Consider the following 17,502-nt stretch of genomic DNA (forward strand, 5'->3'; position numbering starts at 1 on the left):
TTGGACGTAATATTCCGTCCATGTGGGGTGGGCCTTAATTCCCAAGGACGGAATATTACGTCCAGCGCGATCGGCCGTGCTCACGGGGGGAGCGCCGCCGATCGCGGCCGGGTGTCAGCTGCTTATCGCAGCTGACATCCGGCACTATGTGCCAGGAGCGGTCACGGACCACCCCCGGCACATTAACCCCCGGCACACCGCGATCAAAGATGATCGCGATGTGCCGGCGGTGCAGGGAATCATCGCGCAGGGAGGGGGCTCCCTGCGGGCTTCCCTGAGACCCCCGCAGCAACGCGATGTGATCGCGTTGCTCCGGGGGTCTCCTACCTCCCTCCCTGCAGTAAGTCCCGGATCCAAAATGGCCGCGGATCCGGGTCCTGCAGGGAGGGAGGTGGCTTACCAAGTGCCTGCTCAGAACAGGCACTTGGTAACGCTGCACTGCTCTCAGACAGATCGGTGATCTGTCAGAGTGCTGTGCAAACTGGCAGATCACCGATCTGTATTGTCCCCCCCTGGGGCAAAGTAAAAAAGTAAAAAAAAAATTTCCAAGTGTGTAAAAAAAAAAAAAAAAATCCTAAATAATGAAAAAAAATATATATATTATTCCCATAAATACATTTCTTTATCTAAATAAAAAAAACGAAACAATAAAAGTACACATATTTAGTATCGCCGCGTCCGTAACGACCCGACCTATAAAACTGGCCCACTAGTTAACCCCTTCAGTAAACACCGTAAGAAAAAGAAAAAAAAACGAGGCAAAAAACAACGCTTTATTATCATACCGCCAAACAAAAAGTGGAATAATACGCGATCAAAAAGACGGATATAAATAACCATGGTACCGCTGAAAGCGACATCTTGTCCCGCAAAAAACGAGCCACCATACAGCGACAACAGCAAAAAAATAAAAAAGTTATAGTCCTCAGAATAAAGCGATGCAAAAATAATTATTTTTTTCTATAAAATAGTTTTTATCGTATAAAAGCGCCAAAACATAAAAAAATGATATAAATGAGGTGTCGCTGTAATCGTACTGAACCGAAGATTAAAACTGCTTTATCAATTTTACCAAACGCGGAACGGTATAAACGCCTCCCCCAAAAGAAATTCATATAAATACACAAAGTGGATAAGCAAGAGGTCACCAACATTATTTCAAAAAACCATATAGGGTATATCTATATATATTATAGTACAATGGGACCCTAAATCGGACCATAGTGGACACACTGCATATTAATAGCCAAAACCAAAAACAAGAACAAAAGCAGCAACCAGTCCAAAGTAATGCAAAAAATACAGCAAACTTTATTAATAAAGAGAACAGGTAAAAATAGCGGAGAGATAAAACAATCCCCGTACTACACGTGGCACGTATTTCAAGGGTCTCTGTAGCGTATTCATACATTCGTATGTATGAATACGCTACAGAGACCCTTGAAATACGTAGACCGGTTCACTGGATAGAGCATCTATGAAATGGGCCATCAAAACACCTGAATTACATACACCGGATGGAGTATATACGAAATGGGCCACCATTTTTTATCCATTATGATTTGTTAATATGGATATTTGCTAGTATCTTATGGACTGTATATATTTACACGGAGGTCTTTCCGTATGCGACTCCGATATATGGTTACAACGGACAGTTTCCTCTTTCTGTTATGCGTCTTTTAGGAATAGTATTATATGTTTTCTTCTATGTTTTATTTTATTCTTTATTACTTATGTGTTCACACCTGGGCTTTATATATATGCTATTTGAGGGATCTTTAATAGATTGTCCATGATTGGGATAGTACACCTATATGCATGTGGGCCACTTGATCATCTAGGTGACTGTAGTACTATTTTACCCTATTTGGATGTACTAGTCAGTGCATAGATGTATGAGGGTTTATAAGACTATTCTTAAACTATAGCGTTTGTTACTTTAGGTCTCATATGAGTAGGACAATGTTAGTTCCCCTTGTCTATGTTTATACCATTGAGAGCGATTTGGTCCCCGGTATAATGGCCACGCTGTGTACTTCCACATGGCCTCCTCTATAATGGCCGCCTTATGTGATCTGCGCATGCGCGGACATTCTGTAGCAGTCTAACCCGGAAGTGAGGTTTCTGCCCGGGGCGATGTGGCGCCATCGCTGCGGTGAGCGCATGGGGCCCCGTGCGGCTCCTGCTGCGTGGCGTCCGGGCGCTCTGTGAGTGGATCCACCTGTGACCTCATCACTATTAGGTACTGTGCTGCCATTGGCTATATAATTAGTGCTTGCCCTATCACGGTGTGTTTCTTTCCCTTATATACCTCACCCAGCCTGTCACTAGCATACCCCTTGAAAAAGGCAGTAGCCGAAACGCGCGTCGGGGGGGTCTGGTGTGCGGTGCCCTTGGATACGTGTTAGCTGTGTACTCTGCCCGGTATGTATACATGATACTATGCATTGTCGCCAGTGTCTGTACCCTATGGGTCTTTATACATGTAATCATACGTGGTGACTCTTGCATAGCGTATAACATTTAATGTATTGTATTCACAGGGTAGTTTGCACAATACTACTGGCACCTATCACCTGCCCAATGTATGTGTACATGCCACGTGTAGTACGGGGATTGTTTTATCTCTCCGCTATTTTTACCTGTTCTCTTTATTAATAAAGTTTGCTGTATTTTTTGCATTACTTTGGACTGGTTGCTGCTTTTGTTCTTGTTTTTGGTTTTGGCAAAAGAAATTCATGAATAGCTGGTTTTTGGTCATTCTGCCTCACAAAAATCGGAATAAAAAGCGATCAAAAAATGTCACGTGCCCGAAAATTTTACCAATAAAAACGTCAACTCGTCCCGCAAAAAACAATACCTCACATGACTCTGTGGACTCAAATATGGAAAAATATAGGTCTCAAAATGTGGTAACGCAAAAAATATTTTTTGCAATAAAAAGCGTCTTTCAGTGTGTGACGGCTGCCAATCATAAAAATCCGCTAAAAAACCCGCTATAAAAGTAAATGAAAAAAATGTATTTATTTCCATTTTCCCATTAGGGTTAGGGCTAGGGTTAGGGTTAGGGTTAGGGCTAGGGCTAGGGCTAGGGTTAGGGTTAGGGCTAGGGTTAGGGCTAGGGTTAGGGTTAGGGCTAGGGCTAGGGTTAGGGCTAGGGTTAGGGCTAGGGTTAGGGCTAGGGTTAGGGCTAGGGTTAGGGCTAGGGCTAGGGTTAGGGTTGGGGCTAGGGTTAGGGCTAGGGTAAGAGCTAGGGTTAGGGTTAAGGCTACAGTTAGGGTTGGGGCTAAAGTTAGGGTTAGGGTTTGGATTACATTTGCGATTGGGATTAGGATCAGGGGTGTGTCTGAGTTAGAGGTGTGGTTAGGGTTACCGTTGGGATTAGGGTTAGGGGTGTGTTTGGATTAGGGTTTCAGTTATAATTGGGGGGTTTCCACTGTTTAGGCACATCAGGGGGATCTCCAAACGCGACATGGCGACCGATCTCAATTCCATCCAATTCTGCATTGAAAAAGTAAAACAGTGCTCCTTCCCTTCCGAGCTCTCCCGTGTGCCCAAACAGGAGTTTACCCCAACATATGGGGTATCAGCGTACTCAGGACAAATTGGACAACAACTTTTGGGGTCCAATTTCTCCTGTTACCCTTGGGAAAATACAAAACTGGGGGCTAAAAAATAATTTTTGTGGGAAAAAAAGAGATTTTTTATTTTCACGGCTCTGCGTTATAAATTGTAGTGAAACACTTGGGGGCTCAAAGTTCTCACAACACATCTAGATAAGTTCGTGGGGGGTCTAGTTTCCAACATGGGGTCACTTGTGGGGGTTTCTACTGTTTAGGTATATTAGGGGCTCTGCAAACGCAATGTGACGCCTGCAGACCATTCCATCTAAGTCTGCATTCCAAATGGCGCTCCTTCCCTTCCGAGCCCTCCCATGCGCCCAAACGCTGGTTCACCCCACATATGGGGTATCGGCGTACTCAGGACAAATTGGACAACAACTTTTGGGGTCCAATTTCTCCTTTTACCCTCGAGAAAATACAAAACTGGGGGCTAAAAAATAATTTTGAGGGGAAATTTTTTATTTTATTTTCACGGCTCTGCGTTATAAACTGTAGTGAAATACTTGGGGGCTCAAAGTTCTCACAACACATCTAAATAAGTTCCTTGGGGGGTCTAGTTTCCAATATGGGGTCACTTGTGGGGGGTTTCTACTGTTTAGGTACATTAGGGGCTCTGCAAACACAATGTGACGCCTGCAGACCATTCCATCTAAGTCTGTATTCCAAATGGCGCTCCTTCCCTTCCGAGCAATCCCATGTGCCCAAACGCTGGTTCTCCCCCACATATAGGGTATCAGCGCACTCAGGACAAATTGCACAACAACTTTTGGGGTCCTATTTCTCCTGTTACCCTCAGGAAAATACAAAACTGGGGGCTAAAAAATTATTTTTGTGGGAAAAAAATTTTGTTTTATTTTTACGGCTCTGCATTATAAACTTCTGTGAAGCTCTTATTGGGTCAAAGTGCTCACCACACATCTAGATAAGTTCCTTAGGGGGTCTACTTTTCAAAATGGTGTCACTTGTGGGGGGTTTCAATGTTTAGGTACATCAGTGGCTCTCCAAACGCAACATGGCGTCCAATCTCAATTCTTTCAATTTTGCATTGAAAGGTCAAACGGCGCTCCTTCCCTTCCGAGCTCTCCCATGCGCCCAAACAATGGTATACCCCCACATATGGTGTATCAGAGTACTCAGGACAAATTGTGCCACAACTTTTGTGGTCCAATTTCTTCTCTTACCTTTGGGAAAATAAAAAATTGGGGGCGAAAAGATAATTTTTGTGAAAAAAAAATGATTTTTTATTTTTAGGGTTCTGCATTATAAACTTCTGTGAAGCACTTGGTGGGTCAAAGTGCTTACCACACCTCTAGATAAGTTCCTTAGGGGGTCTACTTTCCAAAATGGTGTCACTTGTGGGGGGTTTCAATGTTTAGGCACATCCGTGGCTCTCCAAACGCAACATGGCGTCCCATCTCAATTCCAGTCAATTTTGCATTGAAAAGTCAAATGGCGCTCCTTCCCTTCCGAGCTCTGCCATGCGCACAAACTGTGGTTAACCCCCACATATGGGGTATCAGCGTACTCAGGACAAATTGTACAACAACGTTTGGGGTCCATTTTCTCCTGTTACCCTTGGTAAAATAAAACAAATTGGAGCTGAAGTAAATTTTTTGTGAAAAAAAGTTAAATGTTAATTTTTATTTAAACATTCCAAAAATTCCTGTGAAGCACCTGAAGGGTTAATAAACTTCTTGAATGTGGTTTTGAGAACCTTGAGGGGTGCAGTTTTTAGAATGGTGTCACACTTGGGTATTTTCTATCATATAGACCCCTCAAAATGACTTCAAATGAGATGTGGTCCCTAAAATAAAATGGTGTTGTAAAAATGAGAAATTGCTGGTCAACTTTTAACCCTTGTAACTCCCTAACAAGAAAAAATTTTGGTTCCAAAATTGTGCTGATGTAAAGTAGACATGTGGGAAATGTTACTTATTAAGTATTTTGTGTGACATATCTCTGTGATTTAATTGCATAAAAATTCAAAGTTGGAAAATTGCGAAATTTTCAAAATTTTCGCCAAATTTCCGTTTTTTTCACAAATAAACACAGGTACTATCAAAGAAATTTTACCACTATCATGAAGTACAATATGTCACGAGAAAACAATGTCAGAATCACCAGGATCCGTTGAAGCGTTCCAGAGTTATAACCTCATAAAGGGACAGTGGTCAGAATTGTAAAAATTGACCCGGTCCATAACGTGCAAACCACCCTTGGGGGTAAAGGGGTTAATCTCCCACTGTTTTTTTTTTTTTTTCAGGGAGAATTTTAAATCCAAAATCAGACACTAGGCTTTCTGTGGCTCAATATTTGAGAGATGGCACCCAGGACTGGAGCACACAAGCACAAAGGCCAATATTCATCTACCACTGTTTAGTTGTTTTTTTCAGGGAGAATTTTAAAACCAAAATAAAAAGACAAAAAAAACCAGACACTAGGCTTTCTGTGGCCCAATATTTGAGAGATGGCACCCAGGACTGGCGCACACAAGCACAAAGGCCAATAATTAATCTCCCACTGTTTATTTTTTTTTCAGGGAGAATTTTAAAACCAAAATCAGACACTAGGCTTTCTGTGGCCCAATATTTGAGAGATGGCACCCAGGACTGGCACACAAGCACAAAGGCCAATATTAATCTCCCACTGTTTATTTTTTTTCTCAGGGATAATTTTAAAACCAAAATCAGACACTAGGCTTTCTGTGGCCCAATATGTTAGGAGTCGAGTTTCCTCTGCTGCACAGGGGGAATCTCGATCCGTCTCCTCTGCGGTCTCCCATTCTCCTCCAGCCGCAGTGGAGCCTGCTCAGCAGGGATGTCGATCCCAGCGTCTCGCTCAGTCTGACTCTGTGAGAAGAGTTAAGGCCCCTTCACATTAAGCGACACAGCAGCGATACCGACAACGATCCGGATCGCTGCAGCGTCGCTGTTTGGTCGCTGGAGAGCTGTCACACAGACCGCTCTCCAGCGACCAACGATGCCGGTAACCAGGGTAAACATCGGGTAACTAAGCGCAGGGCCGCGCTTAGTAACCCGATGTTTACCCTGGTTACCATCCTAAAAGTAAAAAAAAACAAACACTACATACTTACCTACAGCCGTCTGTCCTCAAGTGCTGTGTTCTGCTCTCCTCCTGTACTGGCTGTGAGCACAGCGGCCGGAAAGCAGAGCGGTGATGTCACCGCTCTGCTTTCCGGCTGACCGGCTTTCACAGCCAGTACAGGAGGAGTGCAGAACACAACGCTTGAGGACAGACGGCTGTAGGTAAGTATGTAGTGTTTGTTTTTTTTTACTTTTAGGATGGTAACCAGGTTAAACATCGGGTTACTAAGCGCGGCCCTGCGCTTAGTTACCCGATGTTTACCCTGGTTACCAGTGAAGACATCGCTGGATCGGTGTCACACACGCCGATTTAGCGATGTCAGCAGGAGTCCAGCGACGAAATAAAGTTCTGGAATTTATTCAGCGACCAACGATCTCCCAGCAGGGGCCTGATCGTTGGTCGCTGTCACACATAACGATTTCATTAACGATATCGTTGCTACGTCACAAAAAGCAACGATATCGTTAACAATATCGTTATGTGTGAAGGTACCTTTACTGCTGCTTCTCCAGCTTCTGCCTGTAAAGCCTATACTGGTCAGCAGCGAGTGGACTTCTCTGGGACTAAGTCCTTGTCTGCGCACACTGAGCATGCCCAGGGCAAGATCTCCCGTTGGAGATCGAGGGTCATGTGCTCAGACTCTGCAGCGCATTCTATTGGTCCTCTTGGCAGGTCTTGGAAGGGCAAAGTTTCTGTGGCCGCTTCCTGTCCTGCAACTATATAAACTGCGCATGACCGCACGGCCATGCGCTAGTGTACAATTTAATACGTGTGTTTGTTGTGAGTGCAAGTCGTCCTTTAAATACCCCTACCCTATTGTATGATTGTTCGCGTATGGAGTATGGCTGCTATCTAGCGCCCGACTTATCACTCAACGTGTCACACACGTGTCAGCGTCTACTGCTGTGACTGCCAGTGCGGTGCCACGCGCCAGTGTGCGCTTCCTGACCCACGTCTGGGTGCTTAGTGGTGCCTGCCAGCACGGCACAGTTCGCACTTCGGTGCCTTAATTATATATTCCTTTCACACCCAGTAGCGGTGTAGTGCCAGCAAGGGTCTAATCGGACTACAATCCCTGTTGGGGTTTAGTTCGCTGACCACTTGCTCGCGCTCTATGTGCGGTACCGCGGTCCTGTGACGCAACAGGATCGCTTTCTTCACGCTGGGTGAGGTTTAACCCACGCGTGTATACTTTTGAATACCGCCATATTGTCTGTCATTTCCTAGCAGCAGGTTTCACCTGCACGGTGGACCCCGGACTGCGAACGCATCTATATCATCTCTCTTGGTGCGTTCCGCCAGTCCTAACATTACACTAGCGCCAGGGTCTGGCTAGTGATGACAGACAAACAGCAATCTCTGCGGCATATCCAGCAGCTGGAGGGTAGGTTGGCGGCTCTCGAGAGCGCGACCTCAGCTGTGGATGTTACTGCAGTAGCTGTACAGGCTGCCAGCGTGGCTGCAGCTACTATGTCCATTGCCACCCCTGTTCCGACATTATCTCGCCTCCCGCTGCCAGAAAAATTTTCTGGTGATAGCAAGTATTGTAGGGGATTTGTGAGTCAGTGCTCTATTCACCTCGAGCTCCTGGCTACACGTTTTCCCACAGAGCGGGCTAAGGTGGGATTTATTCTGTCTCTATTGTCGGACAGGGCGTTGGAATGGGCTACGCCGCTGTGGGAGCGTGGCGATCATGTGGTGCAGAGTGCTCCGCTGTTTCTGAGCGCTCTGAAACAGGTCTTTTTAGGACCTCAAGTCACCCATGATACTGCGCTCCAATTGCTGGCATTAACTCAGGGTGAGTCCTTGGTCAGTCATTTTGCCGTCCAATTCCGCACTTTAGCATCTGAGCTGGAATGGTCGGATTAAGCTCTTATCCCCATATTTTGGAGGGGCTTGGCTGACCATGTAAAGGACGCTCTGGCCACTAGGGAGATTCCTGCCACACTGGAGGAGTTAATAACTGTCTCCACTCGAATTGACCTCCGTTTTAACGAGCGGAGGTTAGAGCGAGCCCAGTGTAGGCAGAGGTTTCGGCTGGCTCCTACTTTCGCCAAACCTCTGGAATTTCCGGTCCTGGTTCCTGAGTCACATGAGGCCAGGGAAGTGTCACAAGCAGGATCAAAGTCCCGGACCGCTTGTGCACTCAGGGTCTGTCATGTTTGCCAGCAGTCAGGACATCTAGCCACCAGATGTCCTCAGCGGTTGAGGAAACGTCAGCGTCTAGTGGTAGTAGGTGGAGGTACACTAGACACGGCGACGTTTGCCTCTAAGTTGTCCTTTAAGGGGACAATTACTATTGGCTCATTCTCCCACTCGGTAGAGCTCTGCGTGGATTCTGGGGCGGAGGGCAATTTTATGTCTTCTGCCTTTGCCCAACGTCACGCAATACCCCTGGTTATGCTTGCTCAACCAGTAACGGTGCGAGTGGTGAATGGGTCGACATTGCCCTCACAGATAACACACCAGACCATCCCTTTTACTCTGTCCATGTCGCCATCTCATCAGGAGATAATTTCTCTGCTCGTCATTCCGGAAGGAATTGATGAGGTCCTGTTGGGAATACCTTGGCTACGGTACCACTCTCCTCATATCGAGTGGTCCTCAGGCAGAATTCTGGGTTGGGGTGAATCTTGTGGGGGTAGGTGTCAGAGGGAGTGCGTTCAGGTTGCTACTACTGAGGTACCCGCAGATCTATCCTCTCTCCCCAAGCAGTATTGGTCTTATGCAGACGTGTTCTCCAAAAAGGCGGCGGAGGTCCTTCCGCCTCATCGCCCCTATGACTGTCCTATTGATCTCTTGCCTGGTGCTGAGCCTCCCCGGGGTCGAGTTTATCCGCTATCTCTCCCGGAGACGGAGGCAATGTCACAGTACATCCAGGAAAATCTGGCAAGAGGATTCATTAGGAGGTCAGTGTCACCTGCTGGGGCAGGGTTCTTCTTCGTGCAGAAGAAGAATGGGGAATTGCGCCCATGCATAGACTACAGGGGTCTTAACGCCATCACCGTTAAGAATAAGTATCCTTTGCCCTTGATATCTGAGTTATTCGATAGACTTCGGGGAGCAAGGGTATTTACTAAATTAGATTTCCGGGGTGCTTACAACCTGATTCGCATCCGTGAGGGGGACGAATGGAAGACGGCCTTTAACACCAGGGATGGGCACTATGAATATCTGGTGATGCCCTTCGGGCTCTGTAATGCCCCAGCCGTTTTCCAAGACTTTGTGAACGATATCTTCCGGGATATGCTTTCCACCTCGGTCGTAGTCTATCTGGATGATATTCTTATCTACTCTCCAGATATTGACTCCCACCGGAGAGATGTTTGCAAAGTCTTCGACCTCCTACGGGTAAACTCCCTCTATGCCAAATTGGAGAAGTCTATGTTTAAGCAGGAGTCTTTACCTTTCCTGGGCTACATCATCTCGGCCCAGGGATTGGCTATGGATCCTGCCAAACTACAGGCAGTGATGGACTGGCAGGAACCCCATTCTCTGAAAGCGGTGCAGCGCTTTATGGGGTTCATAAATTACTATCGTCAGTTCATCCCCCACTTCTCAACCCTGGTAGCTCCCTTGGTATCCCTCACCAAGAAGGGAGCGAATCCTAAATCGTGGTCCGAAGAGGTCTCCAAGGCCTTCACTTCTATTAAGTCCCACTTTGCTAGCGCTCCCATCTTACATCGTCCCGATGTGGATAAGCCATTCCTAATGGAGGTGGATGCCTCTTCCGTTGGTGCAGGAGCAGTCCTCTATCAAAAGGATGCTCAAGGTCGGAAGCATCCATGCTTCTTCTTCTCAAAAACTTTCTCACCAGCGGAGAGAAATTACTCCATCGGGGATAGGGAGTTGCTGGCAATGAAGTTGGCCTTTTCGGAATGGAGACATCTCTTGGAGGGTGCTCGGTTCCCATTCCAAGTCTTCACGGACCACAAGAATTTGGTCTATTTACAGACAGCCCAGCGGCTGAATTCTCGTCAGGCCAGATGGTCCTTGTTTTTCTCCCGGTTCCACTTCACTCTACATTATCTCGCCGGGGAGAAGAACATTCGTGCTGACGCTCTCTCTCGCTCCCTGGTGTCAACTGTGGAGGAGGAGGACGAGCCTCGGCTCATTGTCCCTTCAGAGAGTCTGAGAACTGTAGCTCCGGTTTCGCTTGAGTCTGTGCCTCCGGGCAATTTTTTTGTCCCCATCAATTTGCGTCCGGAGGTTCTCTCGTGGGCTCATTCGTCCAGAGTGGGTGGACACTTTGGGGCAAAGAGGACATCTGAGTTGTTGGCGAGAATGTATTGGTGGCCACATATGGTTCGTGATGTTGGAGACTACGTTCGGGCATGTGTCTCTTGTGCCAAAAATAAGTCTCTCCGTCAACGGCCAGCTGGGTTGTTATACCCTCTGCCGGTGGCAGACAGGCCCTGGGAGATGGTCGGGATGGACTTTGTGGTGGGTTTGCCCAAGTCACGTGGCTGTACTGTCATTTGGGTTATCACCGACCATTTTTCTAAAATGGTGCATTTGGTGCCGCTTCCCCGGCTACCTTCTGCACGGGCCTTGGCAGCATTGTTTGTTAAACACATCTTCCGTCTTCACGGTATGCCAGACAAAATTGTCAGTGACCGGGGTCCCCAGTTTGCGTCTCGGTTCTGGAGAGAGCTTTGTCACCTTCTCAGTATCGAGTTGAATCTCTCTTCGGCATATCATCCCGAGACGAATGGGTTGGTGGAGAGAGCCAACCAGACCTTGGTCACATATCTGCGACATTTTGTCTCTGCTAAACAAGATGACTGGGCATCTTTGCTACCGTGGGCGGAGTTTGCTCTTAACAATGCTGTAGCTGACTCCACTGGACAGACCCCATTCCTCCTTAACTATGGTCAGCATCCGCGGGTACCTGTGCCCATGCCCGTGTCTTCCGCCGATTCCAGGGTGGCAGACTGGGCTGTGGAGGCACGGGACATTTGGGATCGCACTCAGGATGCCATTCGGGCTTCCAAGGAGAGAATGAGGTCCTCCGCCGATGTTAATCGGCGCCCCGCTCCGACCTTTGCTCCTGGCGACTTGGTGTGGCTCTCCGCCCGTAACATCAGGCTGCGAGTTGAGTCCACTAAGTTTGCGCCTCGCTACTTGGGTCCCTTCAAGGTTCTCGAACAGGTTAATCCTGTGGTCTACCGCCTGGCTCTTCCTCCACGCTTGGGTATCACCGACACCTTTCATTTGTCCCTCTTGAAACCCGTATACATGTCCCGGTTTTCCGAGTCATCTGCCGGGACATCGGGTTCGTCAACGGAAGATTACGAGGTGAACGCTATTTTGGGGTGTAAAAAGTTCTATCTGGTGAATTGGAAGGGTTATGGTCCAGAGAACAGGTCATGGGAGCCTGCTGAAAACATTCGGGCCCCACAGCTCATTGCTGCCTTCGAACGTAGCGAGGCCCAAGGAGGGGGGGGCCCTAGGAGGGGGGGTAATGTTAGGAGTCGAATTTCCTCCGCTGCACAGGGGGAATCTCGATCCGTCTCCGCTGCGGTCTCCCATTCTCCTCCAGCCGCAGTGGAGCCTGCTCAGTCTGACTCTGTGAGAAGAGTTACTGCTGCTTCTCCAGCTTCTGCCTGTAAAGCCTATACTGGTCAGCAGCGAGTGGACTTCTCTGGGACTAAGTCCTTGTCTGCGCACACTGAGCATGCCCAGGGCAAGATCTCCCGTTGGAGATCGAGGGTCATGTGCTCAGACTCTGCAGCGCATTCAATTGGTCCTCTTGGCAGGTCTTGGAAGGGCAAAGTTTCTGTGGCCGCTTCCTGTCCTGCAACTATATAAACTGCGCATGACCGCACGGCCATGCGCTAGTGTACAATTTAATACGTGTGTTTGTTGTGAGTGCAAGTCATTCTTTAAATACCCCTACCCTATTGTATGATTGTTCGCGTATGGAGTACGGCTGCTATCTAGCGCCCGACTTATCACTCAACGTGTCACACACGTGTCAGCGTCTACTGCTGTGACCGCCAGTGCGGTGCCACGCGCCAGTGTGCGCTTCCTGACCCACGTCTGGGTGCTTAGTGGTGCCTGCCAGCACGGCACAGTTCGCACTTCGGTGCCTTAATTATATATTCCTTTCACACCCAGTAGCGGTGTAGTGCCAGCAAGGGTCTAATCGGACTACAATCCCTGTTGGGGTTTAGTTCGCTGACCACTTGCTCGCGCTCTATGTGCGGTACCGCGGTCCTGTGACGCAACAGGATCGCTTTCTTCACGCTGGGTGAGGTTTAACCCAAGCGTGTATACTTTTGAATACCGCCACATTGTCTGTCATTTCCTAGCAGCAGGTTTCACCTGCACGGTGGACCCCGGACTGCGAACGCATCTATATCATCTCTCTTGGTGCGTTCCGCCAGTCCTAACACAATATTTGAGAGATGGCACCCAGGACTGGCGCACACAAGCACAAAGGCCAATATTAATCTCCCACTGTTTATTTGTTTTTTTCAGGGAGAATTTTAAAACCAAAAAAAAAAAAAAAAAAAAAGACACTAGGCTTTCTGTGGCCCAATATTTGAGAGATGGCACCCAGGACTGGCGCACACAAGCACAAAGGCCAATATTAATCTCCCACTGTTTATTTTTTTTTTCAGGTAGAATTTTAAAACTAAAATCAGACACTAGGCTTTCTGTGGCCCAATATTTGAGAGATGGCACCCAGGACTGGCGCACACAAGCACAAAGGCCAATATTAATCTCCCACTGTTTATTTTTTTTTTCAGGGAGAATTTTAAAACCAAAATCAGACACTAGGCTTTCTGTGGCCCAATATTTGAGAGATGGCACCCAGGACTGGCGCACACAAGCACAAAGGCCAATATTAATCTCCCACTGTTTATTTGTTTTTTTCAGGGAGAATTTTAAAACCAAAATAAAAAAAATAAAAAAACAGACACTAGGCTTTCTGTGGCCCAATATTTGAGAGATGGCACCCAGGACTGGCGCACACAAGCACAAAGGCCAATATTAATCTCCCACTGTTTATTTTTTTTTCAGGGAGAATTTTAAAACCAAAATCAGACACTAGGCTTTCTGTGGCCCAATATTTGAGAGATGGCACCCAGGACTGGCGCACACAAGCACAAAGGCCAATATTAATCTCCCACTGTTTATTTGTTTTTTTCAGGGAGAATTTTAAAACCAAAATAAAAAAAACAAAAAAACAGACACTAGGCTTTCTGTGGCCCAATATTTGAGAGATGGCACCCAGGACTGGCACACAAACACAAAGGCCAATATTAACCCCTTCCCGACCTTTGACGCATACGCTGCATCATGAAAGTCGGTGCCATTCCGACCCATGACGCAGCATATGCGTCATGGAAAGATCGCGTCCCTGCAGATCGGGTGAAAGGGTTAACTCCCATTTCACCCGATCTGCAGGGACAGGGGGAGTGGTAGTTTAGCCCAGGGGGGGTGGCTTCACCCCCTCGTGGCTACGATCGCTCTGATTGGATGTTGAAAGTGAAACTGCCAATCAGAGCGATTTGTAATATTTCACCTAAAAAAATGGTGAAATATTACAATCCAGCCATGGCCGATGCTGCAATATCATCGGCCATGGCTGGACACACTAATGTGCACCCACCCCACTCCTCCGATCGCCCCCCCAGCCCCCCGATCTGTGGTCTGCTCCCCTCGGTCCTGTGCTCCGCTCCCCCGTGCTCCAATCACACCCCCCGTGCTCCAATCAAACCCCCCCGCACTCCGATCCCCCCCCGCACAGCGATCCCTCCCGCACAGCGATTCCCCCCCTGTGCTCCGATCCACGCGCCCGCACAGCGATCCCCCACTCCGTGCTCCAATCCACTCCCCCATGTTCCGATCCACCCCCCCGTGCTCCGACCCCCCCCCGTGCCCTGATCTCCCCCCCTTATACTTACCTGGCCTCCCGGGGACCGTCCGTCTTCTTTCCTGGGCGCCGCCATCTTCCAAAATGGCGGGCGCATGTGCAGTGCGCCCGCCGAATCTGCCGGCCGGCAGATTCTTTCCAGAGTGAATTTTGATCACTGAGGTTATATCTCAGTGATCAAAATAAAAAAAAAGTAAATGACCCCCCCCCCCCCTTTGTCACCCCCATAGGTAGGGACAATAAAAAAAAAATATATATTTTTTTTTCCACTAAGGTTGGGGTAAGAACTAGGGTTAGGGTTAGGGTTAGGGGTAGGGTTAGGGTTAGGGGTAGGGTTAGGGTTAGGGTTTCGGTATGTGCACACATATTCTGGTCCTCTGCGGATTTTTCCGCTGCGGATTTGATAAATCCGCAGTGCTAAACCGCTGCGGATTTATGGCGTATTTACCATGTTTTTTCTGCGCATTTCAATGCGGTTTTACAACAGCGATTTTCTATTTGAGCAGTTGTAAAACCGCTGCGGAATCCGCAGAAAGAAGTGACATGCTGCGGAATGTAAACCGCTGCGTTTCCGTGCAGTTTTTCTGCAGCATGTGTACAGCGATTTTTGTTTTCCATAGGTTTGCATTGAACTGTAAACTCATGGGAAACTGCTGCGGATCCGCAGCGTTTTCCGCAGCGTGTGCACATACCTTTAGAATTAGGCTATGTGCACACGGTGCGGATTGGCCGCTGCGGATCCGCAGCAGAGTTCCATCAGGTTTACAGTACCATGTAAACATATGGAAAGCCAAATCCGCTGTGCCCATGGTGCGGAAAATACCGCGCGGGAACGCTGCGTTGTATTTTCCGCAGCATGTCAATTCTTTGTGCGGATTCCGCAGCGTTTTACACCTGTTCCTCAATAGGAATCCGCAGGTGAAATCCGGACAAAAAACACTGGAAATCCGCGGTAAATCCGCAGGTAAAACGCAGTGCCTTTTACCCGCGGATTTTTCAAATATGCTGCTGAAAAATCTCATACGAATCCGCAACGTTGGCACATAGCCTTAGGGCTAGGGTTGGGTTGGAATTAGGGTTGTGGTTAGGGTTAGGGGTGTGTTGGGGTTACGGGTGTGTTGGGGTTAGGGTTGTGATTAGGGTTACGGCTACAGTTGGGATAAGGGTTAGGGGTGTGTTGGAGTTAGAATTGAGGGGTTTCCACTGTTTAGGCACATCAGGGGGTCTCCAAACGCAACATGGCGCCACCATTGATTCCAGCCAATCTTGTATTCAAAAAGTCAAATGGTGCTCCCTCACTTCCGAGCCCCGACGTGCACCCAAACAGTGGTTTACCCCCACATATGGGGTACCAGCATACTCAGGACAAACTGCGCAACAATTACTGGGGTCCAATTTCTCCTGTTACCCTTGTGAAAATAAAGAAATGCTTGCTAAAACATCATTTTTGAGGAAAGAAAAATGATTTTTTATTTTCACGGCTCTGCGTTGTAAACGTCTGTGAAGCACTTGGGGGTTCAAAGTGCTCACCACATATCTAGATAAGTTCCTTGGGGGGTCTAGTTTCTAAAATGGGGTCACTTGTGGGGGGTTTCTACTGTTTAGGCACACCAGGGGCTCTGCAAACGCAATGTGACGCCCGCAGACCATTCCATCAAAGTCTGCATTTCAAAAGTCACTACTTCCCTTCTGAGCCCCGACGTGTGCCCAAACAGTGGTTTACCCCCACACATGGGGTATCAGCGTACTCAGGAGAAACTGGACAACAACTTTTGGGGTCTAATTTCTCCTGTAACCCTTGGGAAAATAAAAAATTCTGGGCTAAATAATTATTTTTGAGGAAAGAAAACGTATTTATTATTTTCACGGCTCTGCATTATAAACTTCTATGAAGCACTTGGGGGTTCAAAGTGCTCACCACACATCTAGATAAGTTCCTTTCGGGGTCTAGTTTCCAAAATGGGGTCACTTGTGGGGGGTTTCTACTGTTAAGCCACATCAGGGGCTCTGCAAACGCAACGTGACGCCCACAGAGTATTCCAACAAAGTCTGCATTTCAAAACGTCACTACTTCACTTCCGAGCCTCGGCTTGTGCCCAAACAGTGGTTTACCCCCACATATGGGGTATCAGCGTACTCAGGAGAAACTGGACAACAACTTTTGGGATCCAATTTCTCCTGTTACCCTTGGGAAAATAAAAAATTCTGGGCTAAATAATTATTTTTGAGGAAAGAAAACGTATTTATTATTTTCACGGCTCTGCATTATAAACTTCTATGAAGCACTTGGGGGTTCAAAGTGCTCACCACACATCTAGATAAGTTCCTTTCGGGGTCTAGTTTCCAAAATGGGGTCACTTGTGGGGGGTTTCTACTGTTAAGCCACATCAGGGGCTCTGCAAACGCAACATGACGCCCACAGAGCATTCCATCAAAGTCTGCATTTCAAAATGTCACTACTTCACTTCCGAGCCCCGGCATGTGCCCAAACAGTGGTTTACCCCCACATATGGGGTATCAGCGTACTCAGGAGAAACTGGACAACAACTTTTGGGGTCAAATTTCTCCTGTTACCCTTGGGAAAATAAAAAATTGCAGGCTAAAAGATCATTTTTGAGAAAATAATTTTTTTATTTTATTTTCATGGCTCTGCGTTATAAACTTCTGTGAAGCACTTGGGGGTTCAAAGTCCTCACCACACATCTAGATTAGTTCCTTTGGGGGTCTAGTTTCCAAAATGGGGTCATTTCTGGGGGATCTCCAATGTTTAGGCACACAGGGGCTCTCCAAACGTGACATGGTGTTCGCTAATGATTGGAGCTAATTTTCCATTTAAAAAGCCAAATGGCGTGCCATCCCTTCCGAGCCCTGCCGTGCGCCCAAACA

This window comes from Ranitomeya imitator, chromosome 4, assembly GCF_032444005.1.
Source record: "Ranitomeya imitator isolate aRanImi1 chromosome 4, aRanImi1.pri, whole genome shotgun sequence".
NCBI classification, from domain to species: Eukaryota; Metazoa; Chordata; class Amphibia; order Anura; family Dendrobatidae; genus Ranitomeya; species Ranitomeya imitator.